We start from the raw sequence: 21706 nt of genomic DNA on the forward strand, positions 1-21706 counted from the left end.
TTCGGTGGATTCTCTCTCAGGTTCCCGGTCTCCAAGTGGACCTCTTCGCCACGGAATCCAACCACAAATTGAGAGTATATGTGGCTCCCAATCTAGACCCTCAGGCTTACGCCACATACGCCATGTCACAGAATTGGGACAACTGGGAAAAGATTTATCTCTTTCCCCCGGTGAATCTTTTGCTGAAAGTTCTAGACAAACTGAGATCCTTCAAGGGACAAGTAGCCTTGGTCGCACCCAACTGGCCCAAGAGCAACTGGTATCCTCTCCTGCGGGAGTTGAGATTATACCCTCGCCCGATACCCAATCCGGTTCTGTCTCAGATAGTACAAACACGCGTTGTGTACGCTTTCTCAAACATTCAGAGCGCCCTAACTTTATGGACTTTATGAAGTTTGCGGCTATGCATGGTGCCAATATTGATCCTCAAAACACCTTGTTCCTAGAATTGGATAAACGGGATTCCACCATCCGTCAGTATGACTCTGCAGTTAAAAAGTTGGCAAAATTTTTAATAGACTCAGACGTGAACTGTATGAACTTGAACCTTACAGTCACTTTCTTTAGATCTTTATTAGAATCAGGTCTGGCAGCCAATACTATCACCACTATTAAATCGGCTCTGAAAAAGATCTTCCTAGTGGGTTTTAACATAGACTTAACCGACTCTTTGTTAGCTTCAATTCCGAAAGCTTGTGCCAGACTGAAACCGGTTACTCGTCCTACCCCGGTGACCTGGTTCCTTAATGACGTACTCAAATTGGCTTCTGATACCATTAACAGTTCTTGTGGTTACATGCCCCTTCTCAGGAAAACACTTTTCCTAGTGAGCTTGGCTTCCGGGGCAAGAATTTCTGAATTGGCAGCCTTGTCGAGAGACCCGGGTCATATTGACTTTCTGCCTTCAGGAGAGGTCCTTCTTTCTCCTAACAAATTCTTTTTGGCTAAGAATGAAGACCCTCAAAACAGATGGACCTCCTGGAAAATTGTTCCCCTCACGCAAGATCCGTCGCTGTGCCCTGTCACTACTCTTAGGTCTTATCTATCCCGGACCTCCTCTAACTCCTCGGGGCCTCTATTCGTTAGAGAACAAGGCGGTACCATTACTATTAAAGGGATCAGGCAACAAATTTTGTATTTTATTAAACAAGCTAACCCTGACTCTTTTCCTCTTGCACATGATATCAGGGCGGTTGCCACCTCGGTGAACTTCTTTCACCACATGAATTTTACAGACCTTTCCAGGTATACAGGGTGGAAATCACCGTCAGTGTTCAAGAAACACTACCTTAAACATTTGGAAGCCCTAAAATTTTCGACAGTAGCCGCAGGGAGCGTAGTTACTCACGAGTAACTCACAGGTTAATGCCTTGACTCTTTATCTCTCCCTCTTACCTGCCTCATTTATACCCTATTGTATTCGTTGGTCGCGCACCTGAATACTGTTATTATATTTGTAAATTTTATGCTCCTGAGTATCTGTATATATTATCACTCACGGCATTATTATACCTACCTTATTGGATTTATGTTCATATTTAAGATACCCTTATAATTGTTGTTTGGTACTCATCTCTGATTAAAGCATCCTGTTTTTCTCTTACGCTTATGCTTTTTCCTTTATTTTGTAAGTTTGGTGACATTTTTCTCTTGTATAGATTCACTGGGCGGCACAGGTTCGAGCCCAGAAAAGGGATTTTGACGTAGGAAAAATCTATTTCTGGGCGAAGGACCTGTGCCGCCCAGTGAACCCTCCCAGCTCCTCTCCCTTGGAGTCCCCAAACTTTGGGTGCTAAGGAGTTGGGTTCTGAGCGGATGCATTGTAGTAGTACCGAGTGAGGTTGAACGGCTCTCCTCTATTGGGGTTCTCTGTCGTGGATTAATCTAAATAGTGCGGGACCTCTGGAATATACGCCCAATTTTATACCGACACCAATAGGTGAGCGAGCTAGTTAACCTAGCACTCCTTTACATTTTTTCTCTGGTATATTTAGCAGTAAATTACCTAAGAATAAGTGCTAAATGGAGCTTATTCACTGGGCGGCACAGGTCCTTCGCCCAGAAATAGATTTTTCCTACGTCAAAATCCCTTTTTGAATATACTTACCCGATAATCATGTAGCTGTCAACTCCGTTGCCCGACAGAATTCTACGGAAGGGATACGCCAGCGATCACTATACTAGAAGGGGGTGTACTCACCAGCGCCACCTGTGGCCAGGTACTGCAGTACTTCTTGTTGACACCACCTCAATTTTTCCTCGGTCCACTGGTTCTCTATGGGGAGGAAGGGTGGGTCAATTAAATCATGATTATCGGGTAAGTATATTCAAAAATTTATTTTACTAATGAAAATAACATTTTTCAATATTAAACTTACCCGATAATCATGTAGCTGATTCACACCCAGGGAGGTGGGTGAAAACCAGTGTACATGAAAATAAGTAAGCTAAGTATCCCGTATTTCATATTATCAGTTATTCAAAATAACAATGAAATTATAAGTACCTGGTAAGGAAGTCGACTTGAACCATTACTCTGCCTTTAATAAGTTCGTCTTCCTTACTGAGCGCAGCGTTCCTCTTAGGAGGCTGAACAACCCTAAGGTGCTGAAGTATAAAGGGCTGCAACCCATACTAAAGGACCTCTACACAACCTCTAACCTAGGCGCTTCTCAAGAACGAATTGACCACCCGCCAAATCAAAAGGATGCGGAAGGCTTCTTAGCCTACCGTAACAACCCAAAAAACAACAATAAAAGCATTCAAGAGAAAGGTTAAAAAGGTTATGGGATTAAGGGAATGTAGTGGCTGAGCCCTCACCTACTACTGCACTCGCTGCTACGAATGGTCCCAGGGTGTAGCAGTTCTCGTAAAGAGACTGGACATCTTTGAGATAAAATGATGCAAACACTGACTTGCTCCTCCAATAAGTTGCATCCATAATACTCTGCAGAGAACGGTTCTGTTTAAAGGCCATCGAAGTGGCTACAGCTCTCACTTCGTGGGTCCTTACCTTCAGCAAAGCAAGGTCTTCATCCTTCATGTGAGAATGAGCTTCTCTAATCAGAAGCCTAATATAATACGAAACTGCGTTTTTGGACATAGGCATCGAAGGTTTCTTGATGGCACACCATAGGGCCTCTGACTGTCCACGTATAGGTTTTGACCTATTAAGATAGTATTTCAGAGCTCTGACAGGGCAAAGAACTCTTTCTAGCTCGTTACCCACCATGTTGGAAAGGCTAGGAATTTCGAACGATCTAGGCCAAGGACGTGAAGGAAGTTCATTTTTAGCTAAAAATCCGAGCTGTAAAGAACATGTTGCTGATTCGGATGTGAATCCTATGTTCTTGCTGAAGGCGTGAACCTCACTAACTCTTTTAGCTGTTGCAAGGCAGACGAGGAAAAGAGTTTTGAGAGTAAGGTCTTTGAAGGAAGCTGACTGGAGAGGTTCGAACCTAGGAGACATAAGGAACCTTAAGACTACGTCTAGATTCCAGCCTGGAGTGGACAAACGACGTTCTTTAGAAGTCTCGAAAGATTTAAGGATGTCTTGTAGGTCCTTGTTGGAGGAAAGATCCAAACCTCTGTGGCGGAGAACTGAAGTCAACATACTTCTGTACCCTTTAATCGTAGGAGCCGAAAGAGATCTAACATTCCTAAGATGTAACAGGAAGTCAGCAACTTGGGTTACAGAGGTATTGGTAGAGGAAACTGCATTGGCTCTGCACCAGCTTCGGAAGACTTCCCACTTGGATTGATAGACTCTACGAGTGGATATCCTCCTTGCTCTGGCAATCGCTCTGGCTGCCTCCTTCGAAAAGCCTCTAGCTCTAGCGAATCTTTCGACAGTCTGAAGGCAGTCAGACGAAGAGCGTGGAGGTTTGGGTGTACCTTGTTTACGTGAGGTTGACGTAGAAGGTCCACTCTTAGAGGGAGAGTCCTGGGAACGTCGACCAGCCATTGTAGTACCTCTGTGAACCATTCTCTTGCAGGCCAAAGGGGAGCAACCAGCGTCAGCCGTGTCCCTTCGTGAGAGACGAACTTCTGAATGACTCTGTTGATGATCTTGAACGGCGGGAATGCATATAGGTCGAGATGGGACCAATCCAGCAGAAAAGCATCCACGTGAACTGCTGCTGGGTCTGGAACTGGGGAACAGTACAAAGGAAGCCTCTTTGTCATGGAGGTGGCGAACAGATCTATCGTTGGCTGACCCCACAAGGTCCAAAGTCTGTTGCACACGCTCTTGTGAAGGGTCCATTCCGTGGGGATGACTTGATCTTTCCTGCTGAGGCGATCTGCTGATACGTTCATATTGCCCTGAATGAACCTCGTTACCAGTGTGAGGTTTAGACTTCTTGACCAAATGAGGAGGTCCCTTGCTATCTCGTACAGCTTCCTCGAATGGGTCCCTCCCTGCTTGGAGATGTAAGCCAAGGCTGTGGTGTTGTCGGAGTTCACCTCCACCACCTTGTCTAGCAGGAGGGACTCGAAGTTCATTAAGGCCAGATGAACTGCCAGCAGCTCCTTGCAGTTGATGTGAAGCGTTTCCTGTTCCTTGTTCCATGTTCCCGAGCATTCCTGTCCGTCCAAGGTCGCGCCCCAGCCCGAGTCTGATGCGTCCGAAAAGAGATGAAGATTGGGGGTCTGAATCGCTAACGATAGACCCTCCTTGAGAAGGATGTTGGTCTTCCACCATGTTGAATGTGGGCCATAAGCCCCTCAGTTTGAGGCATAGCCTCCTCAATTATCTCGTAACACTCAAAAATAAACTACGGGAGAAAGGAAACGACCTTTCCGTTTTCTCTTTATTCTCTCTCTACCCTCTACTACAGATTCAAACAACAGCTTGGGGGAGCACGCAGGTCCCATGGTTCCTTTTTGTAGAAAACTTCACATAAAAAAAATAGATAACATTGCGATACAGACAAGACAAATCCATTTAACCAGCAAATTATAAATATCTCACTTTTATTCTCTTTAAAGCTTCCCCAAAGGTAAAAAAATACAAATATGTGACGAAAACGGGAGAGGGGAAGTCCCGGCTCCCATCCACTCGGGAAATTAATACAGTTTTCACAATATAATCACAATTCACATGGATTACTCTTTATAATTGTAATGACCCAATCATAATAACATATCAACCTTTCAAATAAACATATTTTTCAATAAATCAACTATTTCGATAATGTCAACAAACCTGGGTGCGTTCTCATTGGACAAACACTACACTTACCAGCGTAAACGAACGTTGGGTGCGTTTTCATAGGACAAACAAACCAACATTTAACATCCTCCCCACCATAGGAGTGTCTCAACACTCCTATCATCATCAGAGCCTTCCAAGGCTATCTTATTACCTTAATCTACAAGTCAAGTTTAATAGGAACCTTAATAGGTCTTCCCTTTCGGGACTTACCAACATTAGACACTAAGGGTGATTCTACAGGCTCCTGTCTAAGATTCTCAAGTCTCTCCTCCTGGGAATTACTACCCATTTCACCCTTCAAATCTGTTATTTCTAGATTATACAAATTTTGCACAGGTCTGGATATAAATCCACGTTTGGTTTTAACCTCAACACTTCTAACAACCCCATCTTTTCCAGGATACAACTTAGTAATAACTCCAAGAGGCCACCTTAACCTTGGCACCCGTTCATCCTTTACTAGTACAACAGAACCCTCTTTAAGGTTACAATTTGGCTTGAACCCCTTCACCATACAAGGCAGGTTTCTAAGATACTCAGTCTGCCATATTCTCCAAAATTTGTCTAACTGACCCAGACGCACAGCTTCTCTTACACACAAATCCTTTGAGGATACACCACAGTCTGGATCATCTACTAACTCTAACTGAAAACCTGCAGAACGGCCAATTAGGAAATGGGAAGGGGTAAGAGGATTTGCGATATCAGGTTCCTCACCTACAAATGTCAAGGGTCTAGAATTAATACAAGCTTCCACCTCATGAAGTGTAGTCTCTAATTCACTCTTGGACAAAGAATTAGTGCCCAATGTTTTCCTCAGTGCAACTTTCACAGATCTAATGAGGCGTTCCCACCAGCCTCCCCACCAAGGAGCATTAGGTACAATAAACTTCCATTGGGGCGTCAACGAGCCATAATGTTCTCTTAACAGGTTGGAGACACTCACAAAGGTTCTAGCATTGTCAGAGTAGAACACTGTTGGAACACCCCGTCTAGCTACAAACCGTCTAATGGCCAAATTACAATCAACAACCGAAAGAGACTCGGTGAGCTCTAAATGAACAGCTCGAATGACAGCACAGGTAAAAAGAAGTATATACAATTTCTTGGATGGAAAATCAATACAAAATAAAGGACCAGCAAAATCCAGACCTGTAACCGTGAATGGAGGAGCCGACTTAACTCTCAACTCGGGAAGTGGCCCCACAGGCTGGGAACAAGCAGAGGCATCACAATGCCGACAAGCCACACATTCTCGACAAACCTTCTTTGCAATCTGACGAAGGCGAATGATCCAGTAACTGTTTCGTAACGTGGATACAAGTGTAGCAACACCAGCATGCTTGAGCAACCTATGCTGGAAACGAACTAACAGTAAAGCAATGTGGGTACCAGGAATTATTATAGGGTGCTTACTCTCAAAACTCAAGTCTGCATTCTCTAAGCGCCCTTTTATTCTCAGTAGCCCATCCTCATCTAGGTAAGGATCAAGTTTAATCAAGGAAGAACCCCTTGGGAGGGGGAGAGATCTACTCAGAGCATTTACTTCCTTTGCAAAGGCCTCTCGTTGCACAAAGTACAGCAGTTGTACCTTAGCCTTCGTCAATTCTCCATAGGTTAAAGGTCCACTTAATTTGCGGGACGAAGGTCTGCAATTCCCAACAAATCTCAGTACCCAACCTACTACATTAAGGGCCTTTGTAAAGGAACTCCATCGGGTGAATTCAAATAAGGGCGGCTCATTTTCAACTGCAACACAAACTGTGTCAGTATCACATATCTCTTCTGAAGGAATGTCCGCCCCCCTGCCTTCCTGATGAGGGAGCGGGGAGGAACAGAGCCAAGGAGGACCCTTCAGCCAAATATCAGACTGCAAAAGCTGCTCAGCAAAAACACCTCGAGATACAAGATCCGCTGGGTTGTCCTTCCTGGACAATGCTGCCAACATGAAGGAGGTGTCAAATGTTGAATCTCAACCACCCTGTTAGCCACAAAGGTTTTCCATCTATTGGGGTCCCCCTTTATCCAAGCTAGGGCTACTGTGGAATCCGTCCAACATTGAACAGAAACCTCTTTACCCAGCTGCAAGGCGGACGTCACAAACACAACAAGTCTAGCACATAACAGGGCTCCGAGTAATTCAAGCCTAGGAAGGGAAACCCTTTTTATAGGGGCTACCTTGCCTCTTGCAACAACCAGCGATACCTTGAATTTATCCCCCTCAGGCACTCTCACATAAACACAGGCACCATAACCCTTTTCTGAAGCATCACTAAATGCATGGAATTGAACATTAGGAATTTCCTTAAAGGGTGACTCAGAAAACAAGTACCGATCTACTCTAAATGACTCAAGCACAGAAAATCCTACAACCCATAATTTAATTCTGCCTTGCATAGCCTCGGGTAATAGCTCATCCCAATCTAAACCTAATCTCCAGATTTCTTGAAACAGTATTTTTGCATGCATAACAAACGGACATATGAGCCCCAAGGGATCAAAACACCGAGCTATGAGGCTTAGCACATTTCTTTTGGTACAAACAATATCTCCAAAGGGGTCCAGGTTTTCAACCTTAAAGGTAAAACAGTCAGGGGAGGATACCCAGTGGAGGCCTAGAACCTTGACACTCTCTTCACTAGAACCTTCAGTTATAGTTAAAGTCTTACAATTAGAAGTACACTTTGACAATGACATACCAGCCTCCTGCAGGATACCATAGGCTTCTTCAAATCTTAAACTTGCTTCTGCGGGACTATCAGCCCCAGATAGCCAATCGTCTACATACAGATTCTCATACAGTTCAGAAACCACCTCTGTGAGAGGGTATTTCTTTAAATGAAATTTTAAGGTGGCATTTAATAAAAATGGACTACTCTTATTACCAAAGGGCATTCTTATAAATCTGAAATGTTTAACATTGTTCCCCTCTTTCAACAAAAACCTATGAACATCACGGTCCTCCCTTCTTACCTTTATTTGAAGAAAAGCCTTTGTAATATCAGCTGTTAAGGCCACCCTCCACCTTCTAAATCTTAACAACACCTCAACTAAATCAGGGTTGAGTGAAGGACCACTTTCTAAACAATCATTCAGAGATACTCCATTACTGCCACGTGCAGATCCATCAAAAACAGGCCTCACCTTGGTGGTTAGGCTCCCTTCCCGTACCACAGGCCGATGAGGCAAATAAAATATAGGATACCCACCTTCCCGTTGATGGGAAGGAATTTCTTCAATAATACCCTCCTTTTCATACTCATTAAACACCTTAATATACTGTTCCTGCAGACAGTGGTTTTTACCTAACCTATTATAGAGACCTTCCAATCTTCTCAAAGCATGATGTTCATTATTAATCAAATCTAATTTCATATTCTCAGATTTCCATGGTAGGGCCACTTCATAGCGACCATCTTTAAAACTTACCAAATTCTCAAATTGAACCAAGACTGGGTCAGGGTTCATCGCCTCAGAATGTAGTTCGTTGGGTTTTATGCCAACAGACTCTAGATCCCAAAATTGACTCAAACTACACTCTTGTACATTCTCAATTGCTAACAATTGTACACTTACACCAATATTACCTTCAGACCTATTAAAGGATCCGGACAAAATCCAACCAAAAATTGTCTCCTGGGCCACAAGCCCATCATGATACATAACCTGGTTGGGGATCATCATCTTCCAATATAAATCAAGGCCTATCAACATATCAATATGTAAATTTCGATGGGATCCATACTCATCGATCAACTTAAGGTGAGAAAAAGGTTCTAAACACTTAGGGTCCACTTTGGACCTAGATAATGGAGGACAAATTACATCAATCTCAGCAACCTTAAAACTATATTTGTGATCATTTGCCCCTACACTCATTATTTCATAAATACTACACAAATCTGCCTTAGAGGCTTTCCCTCCACCAAAGGCAGAAAATGATAAATACTCAGAAGTCAGCCACTTAGGCTTGACCCGTTTGACCAGTTCCCTTGAAATGTAAGACCGATCTGACCCTGTATCAAACATTACAGTAGCAAATGTGATACCCTGATGGCCTACTACCCTGACTTGGGCCGTCTGCAATACACAACACCTTGAATTAACCTTGTTTTTCACCTCACAAGGTGCTACCCCCACATGGGTCACAGAATTTGACCCCTCTTGCACTCCCTCTACTACAGGGTTATTTTCACTAGCTGTTACGGAGGGTTTCGTTTCAGATCTCCGACATACAAGGGAGTTGTGATTCCCAGTCTTGCACTTTGAACACTTTGCCCAACAGGCCTTGGCATAATGGCTTTTAGATAAACACTTAAAACACAAACGCCGATTACGCACGGCTTCTTCTCTTTCTGCAAGGGGGAGCTTAGTTATACCTAAACACCTTTCACTGGGATGCAGCTTTCCACAGAATGCGCAAAACGTCTTCGAACCACTTTCTTCTGATGAAGTTTGAAGGGAAGAGGCTGAACTGGGAGTGTGCTTTTTAGTCCGTCGTTCTACACTGGGTTCCTCGGATTTTCCAAGGCTTAGTCTCTTGATAGCCTCTGCCCTCTCTCTGCCTTCCACTTCTCGTTGCAAGAACTTCAGCAATCCGTCGAGATCTCCTCTTTTCCGTCCACTACGCGACCAGTCCAACCTTATGTCATGAGGTAACAGAGCAAGGATCATAGGCACCAAGATCCGCCCGTACTGTTCACCTCCAACTCCAAGGGCCTCCAAACTGCGCACATGGCCTACTAACTCATCCTGTAATTTCCGCAAAGAGGACGTGTGAATTTCAGTCCTTGCGCTCCTAGATGAGCTAAGTTGCATTAGGGCTTGAAGGTGAGCTGATATAATGTTTTCTGGATCGCCATACCTTTCTTCTAACAACTCACAGGCTATCTTGTAATTAGCTGTTGTTTGGGTGAGGCCCTGTAGTACACCCCTAGCCTCACCCTCTAAAACAGATTGAAGATACATAAATTTGGAAACAAGAGGCATAGGCTGATCGTCCACAAGTGCCATAAATTGGTCCCAAAATGGCCGCCACTCTGTTATTTTCCCGCCAAATTTCACTAGCTGGAGTTTAGGCAATTGCACACTAAAACCCTCATTACCGACTTCACTGCCTGAATTAATATCTTCACTGGACCTATTAGCAACCAAGTTTCTGTCCTTGCCCAGCCTCTCTAAGGTAGCTGCTGCTTCAGTACGGATTTTTCTTACCTCTTGCAGAAAATGGTGGTCTTCAAGTATTCTTCTCTGGAGCTCGTCAACATCCTCTATAGAATTCTGGTCTCGCTGAATTATTTCTTCCCAGTCGGCCTTCTTATTATCGTAGTCTTTTACGAGACTTGTAATTTCATGCCAGGTCGGATTACCGGCCATGGCTCTGGTCAAATCTTCTGAGGCACAACGCAGCCATATTGTTGCCTTCTCTCTCTGTAGCACTGCTCTCCTAAGTTGATTTATGTCGTTGGGGAATCCAGTAAATTCAGCCTCGCTCTCATCTGATTCCCGGGTCTGGGCACCATGTTGAATGTGGGCCATAAGCCCCTCAGTTTGAGGCATAGCCTCCTCAATTATCTCGTAACACTCAAAAATAAACTACGGGAGAAAGGAAACGACCTTTCCGTTTTCTCTTTATTCTCTCTCTACCCTCTACTACAGATTCAAACAACAGCTTGGGGGAGCACGCAGGTCCCATGGTTCCTTTTTGTAGAAAACTTCACATAAAAAAAATAGATAACATTGCGATACAGACAAGACAAATCCATTTAACCAGCAAATTATAAATATCTCACTTTTATTCTCTTTAAAGCTTCCCCAAAGGTAAAAAAATACAAATATGTGACGAAAACGGGAGAGGGGAAGTCCCGGCTCCCATCCACTCGGGAAATTAATACAGTTTTCACAATATAATCACAATTCACATGGATTACTCTTTATAATTGTAATGACCCAATCATAATAACATATCAACCTTTCAAATAAACATATTTTTCAATAAATCAACTATTTCGATAATGTCAACAAACCTGGGTGCGTTCTCATTGGACAAACACTACACTTACCAGCGTAAACGAACGTTGGGTGCGTTTTCATAGGACAAACAAACCAACATTTAACACACCACATGAGAGTAGTCTTCATCTCTTTGGTGACAGGAATAGAGACCGCTTCGAGCGTCAAATCCTTGTCCCAGTGAGCTGCTAGATGGAATTGGAGAGGGCGGAGGTGGAGTCTCCCTAACTCGATGAACAGGGCTAACGATGACAGGGTCCCTGTGAGACTCATCCACTGTCTCACCGAGCAACTGTTCCTCTTCAGCATGCTCAGGATGCACTCTAGGGCTTGGCTGATTCTTGGGGCCGATGGAAAAGCCCGAAAAGCTTGACTCCGAATCTCCATTCCCAGGTAAACGATGGATTGGGAGGGAATGAGCTGGGACTTTTCTAAGTTGACCAAAAGACCCAGTTCCTTGATCAAGTCCAAAGTCCAGTTGAGACTCTCCAGACAGCGACGACTTGTGGGGGCTCTTAAAAGCCAGTCGTCTAAATAAAGGGAGGCTCTGATGTCCGCTAAGTGGAGGAATTTTGCAATATTCCTCATCAGACGCGTAAACACCATAGGCGCTGTGCTTAGGCCAAAACACAGGGCTTGGAATTGGTACACAACCTTTCCAAAAACGAATCTCAGGAAAGGTTGGGAGTCTGGATGAATAGGAACGTGAAAGTAAGCGTCTTTCAGATCCAACGAGACCATCCAGTCCTCCTGCCTGACCGCTACTAGGACCGACTTCGTCGTCTCCATAGTGAACGTCTGCTTGGTGACATAAGCATTGAGCGCACTGACGTCCAGCACCGGTCTCCAACCTCCTGTCTTCTTGGCCACCAGAAAGAGACGGTTGTAGAAGCCCGGGGATTGATGGTCCCGGACTATCACCACTGCCTTCTTCTGTAACAGGAGCGACACCTCCTGGTGTAACGCTAGCCTCTTGTCCTTTTCCTTGTAGTTGGGAGAGAGGTTGATGGGAGAAGTGGTCAGAGGAGGATTGCGGCAGAATGGTATCCTGTAACCCTCCCTTAGCCACTTGACAGACTGGGCGTCTGCACCTCTTCTTTCCCAAGCTTGCCAGAAGATCTTGAGTCTGGCTCCTACTGCTGTCTGGAGAGGAGGAGAGTCAGTGTTTGCCTTTTGAAGTCTTGGGACCTTTCTTAGACCTGCCCCTGAAAGCGTCTGGACGGGTACTTCCTCGGCTGGGGGCTCTGCCACGAAAGGGCGGAATAAATCTTGTAGCAGGAGTATCGGCCACTGGGGTGCGGTAAGTTCTAGGGACTGAAGGAGCAACCTTAGCCTTACGAGCTGAAGAGGCCACAAGGTCATGAGTGTCCTTCTGAATAAGGGCCGCAGACAATTCCTTGATAAGCTCCTCAGGGAACAGGAACTTAGAAAGCGGAGCAAAAAGTAACTGAGACCTTTGACAAGAGGTGATACCAGTGGAAAGAAAAGTGCAAAGTTGTTCCCTTTTCTTGAGTACTCCTGAAACAAACATTGAGGCAAGTTCGCCGGACCCATCGCGAATAGCTTTATCCATACAGGACATTATAAGCATGGCTGAGTCCTTGTCAGCAGGGGCAGTCTTCTTGCTCAAGGCCCCCAGGCACCAGTCGAGAAAATTGAAAATCTCAAAGGCGCGAAAGACACCTTTTAAGAAGTGGTCTAAGTCGGAAAAGGTCCAGCAGACCTTAGAGCGCCTCATAGCCGATCTACGTGGAGAGTCAACCAAACTTGAGAAGTCAGCCTGGGCAGAGGCAGGGATTCCCAAGCCTGGTTCCTCTCCTGTGGCATACCATACGCCCGCCTTAGAAGTCAGCTTAGTAGGAGGGAACATAAATGAAGTCTTCCCTAGTTGCTGTTTGGACTGCAACCAATCCCCTAACATTCTTAAAGCTCTCTTAGAGGATCTAGCAAAGACGAGCTTGGTGTAGGCCGACTTAACAGGTTGCATGCCTAGAGAAAACTCAGATGGAGGAGAGCGAGGGGTAGCAGAAACAAAATGATCCGGGTAAACCTCTCTGAAAAGAGCCAGGACCTTGCGAAAGTCAATGGAGGGTGGTAACGACTTGGGTTCCTCCACGTCCGAAGAGGGATCATCTAGGTGCGCAGCTTCCTCCTCAGAAACCTCATCACCTGAGTGTTGCGAAGCGAGAGGTAAAGTTACAGCGGTGTGCTGAACAGCAGAATCCTGACAAGTGGGTGCATAAACACTTGCGGTCTCATCCTCAAGTCTCTGTTGTAGAGGATGAGGGCTGGTAATGACAAAGTCATGAGGCTGAGATGAAGGAGGTTCTGCGGAGGTTTGAGGAGCAAGTGTGGTGAGAGGCGACTGTATTAAAACCTGAGGTTCAGGCTGCAAAGACTGGTCAAGTAGAGGAGAAGGTGGTAGGTGCATGCGTTGAGGTGGCTGACTCATTGCATGAGGTATCTGTCTCAAGAGTTGCGCTTGCTTCAAGGGTTGAGGTGGTTGCGCAGTAGCAGGTTCCTGTCTCACGAGTTGAGGTTCTTGAGGTGTGAGCTGCGAGAGTTGAGGTGGCGGCTGCGCAGAACGCGGTTTCTGTCTCACGAGTTGAGGTTCTTGAGGTGCTTGCCTCGAGAGTTGAGGTTCTCGCCTTGAGGAAAGTGGAGGTAGCAGCTGCGAGAGCTGAGGTGGCTGCCTCAAGGATGGTAGAGGTTGTCGTACCTCAAGAGGTTGCTGCCTCGAAGATGGTCTTACTGCAAGAAACTCTTGCCTCAAAGGAAGAGAAGGTTGTAAGGCATAAGACTCCTGTCCCCATTGTTGAGGAGGTTGTCGCGTGGTAAGAGATTCCTGCCTTAAGGAAGGTGGAGGTTGCTGCACAACGCTGGTAACTGGCAACTCCCAACTCGGTAGCTCACGCATGGAGGTAGCTTGAGGAACCTCAACTTCGTACGTCTGGCAGACTGGACTGCGGTGAGGAGGAGCGCTCGCAGGAGGAGGTGTAACCTTCTCTGCCTGAAACTCACGCATTAAGACCGCAAGCTGCGACTGCATGGACTGCAGCAAAGTCATCTTGGGATCAACAGACGATGAGGTCTGTTGAGGCAAAGCCTTAACAGAAGATGAGGTCTGTTGAGGCATCGCCTTACCTCTCTTAGGAGGTGTGCAGTCACCTGATGACTGCGGCGAGTCAGAGCTAACCCAATGACTGCATCCGGGTTGTTGAACTCGTGAGGTCTGGACTTTACGTTTAAGAGGTCTTGAGACCTGAGTCCAGCGTTTTCTCCCCGAAAACTCTTCTGCAGACGAGGAAAATAAAGGCTCAATCGTCTGAGAGTGGAAGTGACGATCTCTGTAAGATACGCCCGCAACCACCGAGGATACTTCTGTGCGCCGATCAAGGCCTGCCGAACCCTTTTGCCCTTCGACATTGCTTCTCCCCTGGGCTTGGGAGCTTGCAAGAGGTCCCGGACTGGGAGGACGACTGGCACGCACAGAAGTACCCTCACGCACAACACTGACACTGACACTAGCACTCGGCACAGCACTGGCACTACCACTTCCCACTGCACTTTTCACTTTAAGTTCCTTGACGTCCGCCAAGAGGAACTTGTGGTCACTCACTACCGATTCCACTTTATCACCTAAAGCCTGAATGGCACGTAAAACATCGGACATATCAGGCTGAGCACAAATAGTAGGTTCGGGGGTAGCCACTACAGGGGGAGGAAAAGGTTGAGGATCATGGGGTGAGGAATAAAGCGAAGAGCGAGCCGAACTCCTCCTAACTCTCTCTCTCTCTAACTTAGTGGTATATTTAAGGAATCGAACAAAATCAAGTTCCGAAAGTCCGGCGCATTCCTCACATCGATCTTCCAACTGACAGGATTTTCCCCTACAGTCGGAACAAGCGGTGTGAGGATCAACCGAGGCCTTCGGAATACGCCTAATACAAGTCCTACATCGTCTTTGGGGAGGGGCTTGAGAAAGGTCGGACATCTTGAATCAAAGAGATAGTCAAGGGGGATTCCAAATAAAGCAAAAGATCGTTAACCATTAATCAAATCAATATAAAAGCTATCTAAGCTAATAGACAAGTTTCCAGTATAGCGAAAGCTGAAATCTTAGAGCAATACTTCACCAAAAACCGTGAACAAGACTCCAAAATTATAAGCGTATCCATATAGGTCTTGCCGGAAGCACGACAGAGGAAAAATTGAGGTGGTGTCAACAAGAAGTACTGCAGTACCTGGCCACAGGTGGCGCTGGTGAGTACACCCCCTTCTAGTATAGTGATCGCTGGCGTATCCCTTCCGTAGAATTCTGTCGGGCAACGGAGTTGACAGCTACATGATTATCGGGTAAGTTTAATATTGAAAAAACAATATTAAAAAACATTTCAAGAGACAGATTAAAAAGGATATTGGAATTAGGGTAATGTAGTGGTAGAACCCTCACCCACTACTGCACTCGCTGCAACGAATGGACCCAGTGTGTAGCAGTCCTCGTAAAGAGTCTGGACATCTTTTAAGTAAAATGACGCGAACACTGACTTGCTTCTCCAAAAAGTCGCGTCCATAATACTTTGCAGAGATTTATTTTGCTTGAAGGCCACGGAGGTTGCTATAGCTCTAACTTCGTGCGTCTTAACCTTAAGCAAACATGGGTCTTTCTCATTCAAGTGAGAATGAGCTTCTCGTATTAAAAAATCTGATAAAATATGACAAAGCATTCTTTGACATAGGCAATGATGGTTTCTTAACTGAGCACCATAATGCCTCAGATTTACCTCGTAATGACTTAGTACGAGCTAAATAGAACTTAAGAGCTCTAACAGGACATAATACTCTTTCCAGTTCGTTGCCTACGATCTCTGATAAGCAAGGAATATCAAAAGATTTAGGCCAAGGACGAGAAGGCAGTTCATTTTTTGGCCAGGAAACCAAGTTGAAGTGAACAAGTGGCTTTTTCTGTAGAAAAAACCGATGTTCTTACTGAAGGCATGAAGTTCACTGACCCTTTTAGCCGAAGCCAAGCACACTAGGAAAAGTGTCTTGAGGGTGAGATCCTTCAGGGAGGCTGAATGTAATGGCTCAGGAGTTGCCAAACGACGTTCCTTAGAGGTCTCGAAAGACTTAAGGAGATCTTGGAGATTTTTATTGTTGGAAAGATCTAAGCCTCTATGTCGAAAGACCGAAGCCAACATGCTCCTGTAGCCCTTAATCGTGGGAGCTGAAAGGGAGCGAACCTTTCTCAGATGTAAAAGAAAATCTGCGATTTGGGCTACAGAGGTACTGGACGAGGACACAGATGCTGACTTGCACCAGTCTCAAAAGACTTCCCACTTCGACTGGTATACTCTAATGGTAGAAGCTCTCCTCGCTCTTGCAATCGCACTGGCTGCCTCCTTCGAAAAGCCTCGAGCTCTTGAGAGTCTTTCGATAATCTGAAGGAAGTCAGATGAAGAGCGGGGAGGCTTTGATGGACATTCTTTACGTGGGGCTGACGTAACAGATCTACCCTTAGAGGAAGACTTCTTGGAAAGTCTACCAGCCATTGAAGTACCTCGGTGAACCACTCTCTCGCGGGCCAGAGGGTAGCAACCAACGTCAACCTTGTCCCTTCGTGAGAGGCGAACTTCTGCAGTACCTTGTTGACTATCTTGAATGGTGGGAATGCATATAAGTCCAGAAGAGACCAATCCAGTAGAAACGCGTCTATGTGGATTGCTTCTGTATCTAGGACTGGAGAGCAATAGATTGGTAACCTTTTGGTCAACGAGGAGGCAAAGAGGTCTATGGTGGGTTGACCCCAAGTAGCCCAAAGACTCTTGCCCACGTCCTTGTGGAGGGTCCATTCCGTGGGTATCACCTGACCCCTCCGACTGAGACAGTCTGCCAAGACGTTCAAGTCCCCCTGGATGAATCTCGTCAACAGGGAGATGCCTCGATTTCTTGACCATAAGAGAAGGTCCCTTGCGATCTCGAGCAGCGTGAAGGAGTGTGTGCCTCCTTGCTTGGAGATGTACGCCAAAGTTGTGGTGTTGTCTGAGTTGACCTCTACCACTTAGTTTCGAAGAAGCTTTCGAATATCATCAAGGCCAAGTGGACTGCTAATAGCTCCTTGCCGTTGATGTGCATGCTCTTCTGACTTGAGGTCCACAGACCCGAGTATTCCCGACCGTCCAGGGTCGCACCCCAACCCAAATCCGACGCGTCTGAGAACAACACGTGGTTTGGGTTTTTGACTGCTAGGGATAGTCCCTCTCTCAGACTGATATTGCTGTCCCACCATTTCAGGCATGCCTTTACTGGTTCGGAGACTGGGAATGATACCGTCTCTAACGTCTTGTCCTAGTTCCAGTGAGAGGCTAGATGGAACCGGAGAGGCAGAAGGTGTAGTCTCCCTAGTGAGACAAACTGCTCCAGGGATGAGAGAGTCCCTACGAGACTGTTCCAACTCCTGACTGAACAAACGTTTTCTTTTCAGCATTAGTTGGACTTCGAGCAGGGCTTGTTCTATTCGGTGGCAGACGGAAAAGCCCGAAAAAAACTGGACTGCGAATCTCCATCCCCAAATATAGAATAATCTGGGATGGGATCAGTTGAGACTTTTAGGTTGACCAAAAGTCCCAACTCCCTGGCCAGACTCAACGTCCAATGTAGATCCTGCAGACAGCGAAGACTGGACGATGCTCTGAGAAGCCAGTCGTCCAAGTACAGGGAGGCTCGGATCCCCGATAGATGGAGGGATTTTGCCACATTCCTCATGAGCCTCGTAAACACGAGAGGAGCAGGACTGAGGCCAAAGCACAGGGCTCGAAACTGGTACCCCACATTCCTGTAAACAAACCTCAGAAACGGTTGGGAATCCGGGTGTACAGTATAGGAATGTGGAAGTATGCCTCCTGAAGGTCGAGAGAGACCATCCAGTCGCCTTCCATAAATGCTGTCAAGACAGCCTGGTAGACTTCATCGTGAAGTTTGTCTTGACAATGAACACATTGAGCGCACTTGCCTCTTACGTACTCCTGCAGTGAACATGGCTGCCAGATCATTGGAGCCATCCCTGAGGGACTTGTTCCTGCAGAGAACGTGGCTGTCAGATCATTGGAGCCATCCCTGAAAGCCTTGTTTATGCATGACATAATTGTACAGCAAAACTTCAAACGCTCGAAAATAGCTCTGAAGTCGACCATAAAATCTTGGAGCGTCTCATGGCCATGCGCCAGGGAGAGTCTATGAGGTTTGAGAAGTCTATCTGGGCAGAGGCAGGAACTCCCAAGCCGAGAACTTCTCTCGTGTCATATCAGACTCTCGCTCTATAAGCCAGCTTAAAAGTAGGGAAAGCAAAGGCTGTCTCCCCCAAACTCCTCCTGGTGATAAACCAGTCGCCTAGCAAACGTAAAGCTCTCTTAGAAGAGCGAGAGAGCACTAGCTTATAAAACAACGGCTTCGAAGTAGCTAGGCCTAGTGTAAGCTCTGACGTTTAGGCGAACGAGGAGCAGCAGTTACAAAAAGATCCGGACAAAGATCCTTAAAAATCAGCATGATTTATTTAAAGTCCATAGAGGGCTAAGCAGCTTTAGGCTCCTCTCCGTCTGACAGAGTCCTCAAGGGAATATCAGTAGGAGGGGGAACAGCAACTTCCTCATCTGAAGGAACCTTGTCCGACAATAGCCGAGTCTCAAGCAAGGGAGAGACCTACCGTGGTGGCAATGCTTTACAAGCAGAGTCCACACGCACTGGTGCATTAGTAGCGAACCAGGACGCAACGTCATGTAACTGCTTAACAGTCTGTGAACTGTCAACAACAACAGGTGCGGGAGGACGCTCGGCGTCCACTCGAGACTGTTTTGACTGCCTAGTCTGAGCAGTCAAAACAACTCTAGACTGCGGTAGTTGACGCTCAGCGTCAAAACAAGTCAACTCCGCTGGTTGGCGAACGTCCTGAACGTCAACAGGAGCATTAGGAAGCGGCCTAACGTCCAAATGCGGCTGAAAATCAACACGTGACCGCATCGAGTGAGGCTCTACATATCGTGACTGACGTGACTTAGCTACGCCAACGTCAACAGGACGCACAAAGGTTCGTTTGGGCGGCTGAAGGCCAGGATCTCGATGAGATAAACGGCTAGGATCAACGTGAACCTTATCGGCAGAATAGTCTTCCATAAGAGAGGCAAGCTTATTCTGCATGTCTTGCCGTACAACCCATTTAGGATCAACGGGAATGGTTGCGGTAAGAGACGAGGGTAACGTCTGTGACTGCAAAACCTTGCCTACAAAAAGACTCTCGGAGCCTGTATTACACTTTTGTTTAGGCGGCGAGCAGTCTTCCGATGACTGCATAGGGTCAGAGCTGTCCTAATAGTTAAAACCAGGACGCTGGACCTGTCCTGAAAGGACTGACTTTCGCTTAAAGGGCCTCGAAACTTTGTTCCACGGTTTCTTATGCGAAAAGCCTTCGGATGACGAGGAGAAAATCGTCTCTCTCGCCTTATGGTAGGGGTGATCTTGGTGAGATACGCCTGATACCATAGAGGGAACGTCTGTTCGCTGATCAAGGCCTCTCGAACCCATAAGTCGTACGACATTACTTCTCCCCTGGGCTTGGGAGCTTGCAAGAGGTCTCGGACTAGGCGAACGACAGGCACGAACAGACGAACCCTCGGTCGCAACACTGATAACACTTTGCGCAATATCACTTTATCACTACGATTTTCTGTTTTGCACTTATTTCACTGAAATCGAATTTTTTAACAATTCACATTAGGTATGAATAAAACTGATTTCTACCTGAAGCACGCAATTCTACCCTCATCAAAAGGTTATAATTGCGAAATCAGTCGTATAATGTAAGCACATTAATACAAGCAAAAAACAGTAAACATATTTTAAGATAAAAAGATCAGTGGCTGGGAAAGAGACTAAACACTAGTTCATTCAAAACTACGTTTTCAATCTCTCACCGTACAGTGCCTTGGGACGAGAATAAAAACTAAAAACGTTTTATCCTTTCTCCCCGTACAGAGACTAGGGACGAGAGTAACTCGAGAACAACGTTACTCGCTTGGGACGAGAATAAAGATCGGAACGTTCTCTCTCCTCTCTCTCTCTCCGTCTCTATCTCTCTCTCTCTCTCTCTCTCTTGATTTCGCACCGAAGAGAAGAGCCCACTTACGTTTTGTCAATAAACAGGTTATTTGACCAAAGGAAAAAACTGAAAGGTTTTTCAATTAAAAAGTTCCTTTAAAATAGAATTTAAAACATTTAAGCTTTGAAAGAAGAATGAACAAAACGTCAGAATCGACTTACTCTTTCTGCAAAGTGAAACCGTGATACTCTCTCTCTCTATCGTAACGATAGAGCGCAAACTGCGTAGCATAAATAAACTAAACGTTAGTTCATCTTTGAAACAGTACGAAGACTATTCAAAGGAAATCTTTCATAAAATATCTACTAAAAAATATTAATTTAATAAGTTTTAAATCATTAGCTCTGTAAAAGTTATTTACGATTGAAAGGGCTCAACGTTGTTTAACTTCGGTTTCCAAGTTAGGACCGCCTACTCTCACGAAAGGTCGCATATAAACAAATCATTAAAATTTATCTTGATGTTTATTATAAATGGAAAGCTAATCGAAGAGGCCTAATAAAGGCGGTTGAGATATAAAATATATAGAGGAAAATCTATAATTAATTTATAACGTGATAAGATAATTGCTAAAAGCCTAAAACACACTTCCGTACTAAGGGAAGGGTCGGCCATTTAAAAGTCAAAGAAAGTCCAAAAAACAATCCAAAGTCATCAAAAATTAAATCTATCCAAAAACGAGTTCAAGATTTAAGTTGAAGATAAAACACCTGCACTGCGAAAGCTCAAACCAAAAGGAAGTACTTCACCAAATATGTTGAGAAAACTCCAGGTTCTACAGCGAATAATGATACGTCTTGTCGTCAAGGTCGACAGAGAAGAATTGAAGGGTTTGTTTACATGCAAGAGTGGTATCTGGCCGATAGTTGGCGCTGGTGGGCACACCCGCAACCTTCATAGCGATCGCTCGCGAGTTTTTTGAGTGTGTTTTCTGTCGAGCCGCTGAGTAGCAGCTATTATATATTCACCGGCTAAGTTAAATATTTAAAAAATTATCTCTTGCTATTATAGCATCCTTCTAACATCTTGGACTTTCATCAGTCTTATAAGAGTTAATCATATTTCCAAATTATTACTCTCTTTTTTAATAAATAAATAAGATAAAAATCCAAAGTTTTTTGACAACTGCTTTTTATTACTGTACTTAAATGCTACACCAACTTTGTGATAACCAATGTCAAACACACCAAAGCCTCTAATAATTATGAATTTCTTATATTAGCCATCATAGCTTATGATACTTGAACTTAGTTTTATAATTCACATTTGTTTTACAATAAACCCATGAGCAAAATTCTTAGAAACTTCTTGGAGGAACTGAACAAAAG

General features: G+C 45.2%; 1 protein-coding gene across 1 annotated transcript in view; it reads left to right on the top strand.

The window, feature by feature from the left end:
* LOC137629649 (synaptic vesicle membrane protein VAT-1 homolog) overlaps nt 1-21706 on the top strand; it is a 64892-nt gene that overhangs the window by 28894 nt on the left and 14292 nt on the right. The window lies entirely within an intron of this gene.

This window comes from Palaemon carinicauda, chromosome 37, assembly GCF_036898095.1.
Source record: "Palaemon carinicauda isolate YSFRI2023 chromosome 37, ASM3689809v2, whole genome shotgun sequence".
Taxonomy (NCBI): domain Eukaryota; kingdom Metazoa; phylum Arthropoda; class Malacostraca; order Decapoda; family Palaemonidae; genus Palaemon; species Palaemon carinicauda.